General features: G+C 62.7%; 1 non-coding gene across 1 annotated transcript; it reads right to left on the reverse strand.

Moving 5' to 3' along the window:
• Positions 1-1887: 1887 nt before the first annotated feature.
• Positions 1888-2006, reverse strand: LOC131872721 (5S ribosomal RNA). Its single transcript, XR_009370828.1, has one exon. It is a non-coding gene; the product is annotated as a 5S ribosomal RNA (ribosomal RNA).
• Between the last annotated feature and the right edge of the window lie 4024 nt (positions 2007-6030).

Here is a 6030-nt window from a genome sequence, read left to right on the forward strand (position 1 = left end):
CGTGCACGAAGTCGGAGCCCGGTTTGCCCCGGGTACGCACCTTCGCCGGGGTGGGCACCTCGGCTGGGTTGCGCGCCCTGGTGCGCACCAAGGAGCGCTCCGAAGTGTGCTCCAAGGTGCGGCGTGCACGAAGTCGGAGCCCGGTTTGCCCCGGGTGCGCACCTCGCGTGCACCTTCGGCGGGGTTGCGCGCCCTGGTGGGCACCATGGTGCGCACCAAGGAGCGCTCCGAAGTGTGCTCCAAGGTGCGGCGTGCACGAAGTCGGAGCCCGGTTTGCCCCGGGTGCGCACCTCGCGTGCACCTTCGGCGGGGTTGCGCGCCCTGGTGGGCACCATGGTGCGCACCAAGGAGCGCTCCGAAGTGTGCTCCAAGGTGCGGCGTGCACGAAGTCGGAGCCCGGTTTGCCCCGGGTGCGCACCTCGCGTGCACCTTCGCCGCGGTGGGCACCATGGCGTGCACGAAGTCGGAGCCCGGTTTGCCCCGGGTGCGCACCTCGCGTGCACCTTCGCCGGGGTGGGCACCTCGGCTGGGTTGCGCGCCCTGGTGCGCACCAAGGAGCGCTCCGAAGTGTGCTCCAAGGTGCGGCGTGCACGAAGTCGGAGCCCGGTTTGCCCCGGGTGCGCACCTCGCGTGCACCTTCGCCAGGGTGGGCACCTCGGTGCGCACACCTTCTCAATGTTTTCTTGCCTTTTCTGGAAATTGGTGAAGGCAGCGCATCAAAGGTGCGCACCTCGGTGTGCTCCGAGGTGCGAACCCGAGAGCGCTCCGAGGTGCCCACGAAGTCGAAAGTCGGGTTAATTGCATTGTTTTCCCCGGGTGCGCTCCGAGGTGCGCAACATCGGCGCGCACCAAGGAGGGCTCCGAAGTGTGCTCCAAGGTGCGCACGATGGCGTGCACCTCTGGTGCGCACGATTCGGAGCTCGGTTTGACCGGGGTGCGCACACCTTGGCTGGGTTGCGCACCTTTTGTGCGCTCCAAGGTGCGCACGAAGTCGGAGCTCGGTTTGCCCCGGGTGCGCACCTTCGCCAGGGTGCGCACCTTGATGCGCACGCCTTGGCTGGGCTGCGCACCTTGGTGGGCGCCATGGTGCGCACCTTTCGTGCGCTCCAAGGTGCGCACGAAGTCGGAGCTCGGTTTGCCCCGGGTGCGCACCTTGGTGGGCGCCATGGTGCACTCCGAGGTGCCCAAGATTGGTGCGCACCAAGGAGCGCTCCGAAGTGCGCTCCAAGGTGCGCGCGAAGTCGAAAGTTGGGTTAATTGTCCGGTTTGCCTCGGGTGCGCACCTTGCGTGCACCTTCGCCAGGGTGGGCGCCTTGGTGCGCACACCTTGGCTGGGCTGCGCACACCTTGGCACCCGCGTTTCCTTCATTTTAAATTTTTTTTTTTTACAATCTCTCAAGTGGGAAATTCTATAATCTCAACTTTTTTTGCCTTTTCAGGAAACTTTTGAATGGAGCGCATCATTGGTGCGCTCCGAAGTGTGCTCCAAAGCTCTCTCCAGCTGCGTGCACCTGCCCCGGCCGCGCACCCGGCCCCGCCCAGCTTCGCTCACCTGTCCCGGGCGTCTGGTGCGGAACCTTAGAGTAAGAAACATCACCGTGCACCTTGGCCAACGTGCGCGACTCGACCGAGCGCGCACTGGCCGAGGTGCACACCGATTTCACCTGGGTGCGCGCGCAGCACCTCGGGCGCACCGGGGTGCGCGCACAACGCCCGGGTTGCACCGTGGCCTGTGTGCTCGGGGCGCCTCGGGTGCGCGCTCGGTGTCGCCCCCGCGCGCGCGGTAGTGCGGGCAGCGCACCCCGGCCCGGCCCGGCCCCGACGAGAACGCAAACGGGCAAAAGGTTTATTCAAATAGCATTGCGATGCCCGGCGAAAAACTAAAAAAGGGTGCAACACCGGGACTTCCCGGGAGGTCACCCATCCCAGTACTACTCCGGCCCAAGCGCGCTTAACTGCGGAGTTCTGATGGGATCCGGTGCACTAACGCTGGTATGATCGCACCCGTTATGAGCTTGTCGCAGTGTGTACTTAGCAAACCGCGACCCACGTGCGAATCCACCCCGGCCACCCACCCCCGTCGAGGTGCACACCCTCCCTCGCGAAGTGCGCCCCGTTCGCCAAGTGTGAGCCCTGCCCGGGTGCGCGCACCTTGCTAGGGCGTCGGGTGTGCACCCGGCCCGGCCTACGTGCGTGCACCTGTAGGGGGCGTCGTGTGCGTGCAGTGTCCCGTCTGCAACGCGGTGCCCACACACCACCTCGGGCGCAACGACCTGCGCTCACATGTGGGCCGAGTGCACCTTGGTGCATGTTCGGGGCGCCTCGGGTGCACGCTCGATCTTGCCCCGGTGCACCAAGGCGCTCGGTTTGCCCCGGGTGCGCACTTGGTGCAAGGTGGGCACCCAAAATAGGGATCAAGCACCAAAACACAAGTTTCGGGATGCAAAATGGGACCCAAGGACCACAAATGCGTTCCAAGACCCATGATGGGTCCACGAGAACAAAAATGTGTTCCGAGACTTAATAAACAAATATTGGGTTTTAGGAGAAGAAACATGCTCTGATGCCCAAAACGAGAATCGACCCCGAAAAGGCCACAGGCCAAAAGTGGGATGCGAGACAAAAAAAAATGGGACCCGAGGACCAAAATTGGGTTCCCAGGTCGAAGACAGGGCAACCGGACAAGAAACGACCTCTAAGGCTCGAAATGAGTCCCGACGACTAAAACTTGACAAGAAGCACCCATCAGGCACCCAACTCGACACCCATGGGATGCCGACCCACCCGGGCTTCCACCTAGCACACCTTGGCACCCACCCACCCTCGCACCCAACCTCGCACCCAACTTAGCACCTTTGAACCCACATTGGCACTCACCCTGACCCTGGCACCTTGGAACCCACATTGGCACTCACCTTGACCCTGGCACCCACCTTTGCACTCACCTTGGGACCCACCCTGGCTCCCACCTCGGCACCCACCCAGACACCCACCTTGGTTCCTTGGCACCCACCTTGGATCCTTGGCACCCACCCCGACACCCACCTTGGCACGCAACTTGGCTACTTGCCACCCACCTTGGCTCCTTGACGCCCACCCCGACAACCACCCCGTGACCTACCCTGGCTAGGGTTGGTGCACACCCACCCTGGTGCCCACCTTGGCACCCACCCTATGACCCACCTTGGCACGCACCTTAGTACCCACCCCGTTACCCACCCTAGGACCCACCCCGTGACCCACCTTGGCCAGGGTGGGTGCCTTGGTGCGCACAACTTGCCTGGGCTGCACACCAGGGCGGGCTCAAGATGGCACCCGCGTTCCGTTTTTTTCACTATCTTTCAAAACGGAAATTTTAAAATCTCATTTTTTTCTTTTTTTTGCCTTTTCTGGAAATTAGTGAAGGCAGCGCATCAAAGGTGCGCAATGCTGGTGCGAACCCGGGAGCGCTCCGATGTGTGCTCCAAGGTGCGGCGTGCACGAAGTCCGAGCCCGGTTTGCCCCGGGTGCGCACCTCGCGTGCACCTTCGCCGGGGTGAGCACCTTGGCTGGGTTGCGCGCCCTGGTGCGTACCAAGGAGCGCTCTGAAGTGTGCTCCAAGGTGCGGCGTGCACGAAGTCGGAGCCCGGTTTGCCCCGGGTGTGCACCTCGGGTGCGCACCTCGCGTGCACCTTCGCTGCGGTGGGCACCTTGGCTGGGTTGCGCGCCTTGGTGGGCACCATGCAGTGCACGAAGTCGGAGCCCGGTTTGCCCCGGGCGCGCACCTCCGCCAGGGTGGGCACCTTGGTGCGCACAACTTGCCTGGGCTGCGCATCAGGAAGGGCTCAAGATGGCACCCGCGTTTCGTTTTTTTCACTATCTTTCAGAACGGAAATTTTAAAATATCGTTTTTTTTTGCCTTTTCTGGAAATTAGTGAAGGCAGCGCATCAAAGGTGCGCAACGCTGGTGCGAACCTGGGAGCGCTCCGATGTGTGCTCCAAGGTGCGGCGTGCACGAAGTCGGAGCCCGGTTTGCCTCGGGTGCGCCCTGGTGGGCACCATGGTGCGCACCAAGGAGCGCTCCGAAGTGTGCTCCAAGGTGCGGCCTGCACGAAGTCGGAGCCCGGTTTGCCCCGGGTGTGCACCTCGGGTGGGCACCTTGGTGCGCATGCCTTGCCTGGGCTGCGCACCAGGGCGGGCTCAAGATGGCACCCGCGTTCCTTTTTTTTCACTATCTTTCAAAACGGAAATTTTAAAATCTCATTTTTTTTTGCCTTTTTCTGGAAATTAGTGAAGGCAGCGCATCAAAGGTGCGCACCTCGCTGCCCACCACGGTGCGCAACGCCGGTGGGCACCCGGGAGTGCTTCGAAGTGTGCTCCAAGGTGCTGCGTGCACGTTGTCGGAGCCCGGTTTGCCCCGGGTGCGCACCTCGCGTGCACCTTCGTCGGGGTGGGCACCTTGGCTTGGTTTGCCCCGGCTGCGCTCCGAAGCGGGGTTATTGGAGCGCCGCCTCTTTTTTTGTCGGAGCGTTTGGTGGGGTTTCTCGCATTGGCTCTTCCGAGGCCCGGTTGCCACCCTGGCGCGCACGAAGTCGGAAGTAGGGTTAATTGCCCGGGTGCGCACCTTTGCCAGGGTGGCACCTTACCTGGGCTGCGCACCAGGGCGGGCTCAAGATGGCACGCGCGTTCCGTTTTTTTCACTATCTTTCAAAACGGAAATTTTAAAATCTCCTTTTTTTTTTGCCTTTTCTGGAAATTAGTGAAGGCAGCGCATCAAAGGTGCGCACCTCGCTGCCCACCTTGGTGTGCTCTGAGGTGCGCACCCGGGAGCGCTACGAAGTGTGCTCCAAGGTGCGGCGTGCACGTTGTCGGAGCCCGGTTTGCCCCGGGTGCGCACCTCGCCTGCACCTTGGCCGGGGTGGGCACCTTGGCTGGGTTTGCCCAGGGTGCGCTCCGAAGCGGGGTTACTGGAGCGCCCCCTCTTTTTTTGTCAGAGAGTTTGGTGGGGTTTCTCGCATTGGCTCTTCCCAGGCCCGGTTGTTGGGTGCGCTCCCACCCTGGCGCGCGCGAAGTTGGAAGTTGGGTTAATTGCCCGGGCGCGCACCTTCGCCAGGGTGGGCACCTTGGTGCGCAAACCTTGGCTGGGCTGCGCACCAGGGCGGGCTCAAGATGGCACCAGCATTCCCTTTTTCTCACTATCTTTCAAAACGGAAATTTTAAAATCTCGTTTTTTTTTTGCCTTTTATGGAAATTAGTGAAGGCATCGCATCAAAGGTGCGCACCTCGCTGCCCACCTTGGTGTGCTCCGAGGTGCCCACCACGGTGCGCAACGCCGGTGCGAACCCGGGAGCGCCCCGATGTGTGCTCCAAGGTGCGGCGTGCACGAAGTCGGACCCCGGTTTGCCCCGGGTGCGCACCTCGCGTGCACCTTGGTGCGCACACCTTGGCTGGGTTGCGCGGCCTGGTGGGCACCATGGTGCGCACCAAGGAGCGCTCCGAAGTGTGCTCCAAGGTGCGGCGTGCACGAAGTCGGAGCCCGGTTTGCCCCGGGTGCGCACCTTCGCCGCGGTGGGCACCATGGCGTGCACGAAGTCGGAGCCCGGTTTGCCCCGGGTGCGCACCTCGCGTGCACCTTCGCCGGGGTGGGCACCTCGGCTGGGTTGCGCGCCCTGGTGCGCACCAAGGAGCGCTCTGAAGTGTGCTCCAAGGTGCGGCGTGCACGAAGTCGGAGCCCGGTTTGCCCCGGGTGTGCACCTCGGGTGCGCACCTCGCGTGCACCTTCGCTGCGGTGGGCACCTTGGCTGGGTTGCGCGCCTTGGTGGGCACCATGCAGTGCACGAAGTCGGAGCCCGGATTGCCCCGGGCGCGCACCTCCGCCAGGGTGGGCACCTTGGTGCGCACAACTTGCCTGGGCTGCGCACCAGGAAGGGCTCAAGATGGCACCCGCGTTCCGTTTTTTTCACTATCTTTCAGAACGGAAATTTTAAAATCTCGTTTTTTTTTGCCTTTTCTTGAAATTAGTGAAGGCAGCGCATCAAAGGTGCGCAACGC

This window comes from Cryptomeria japonica, unplaced genomic scaffold (assembly GCF_030272615.1).
Source record: "Cryptomeria japonica unplaced genomic scaffold, Sugi_1.0 HiC_scaffold_748, whole genome shotgun sequence".
NCBI lineage: Eukaryota > Viridiplantae > Streptophyta > Pinopsida > Cupressales > Cupressaceae > Cryptomeria > Cryptomeria japonica.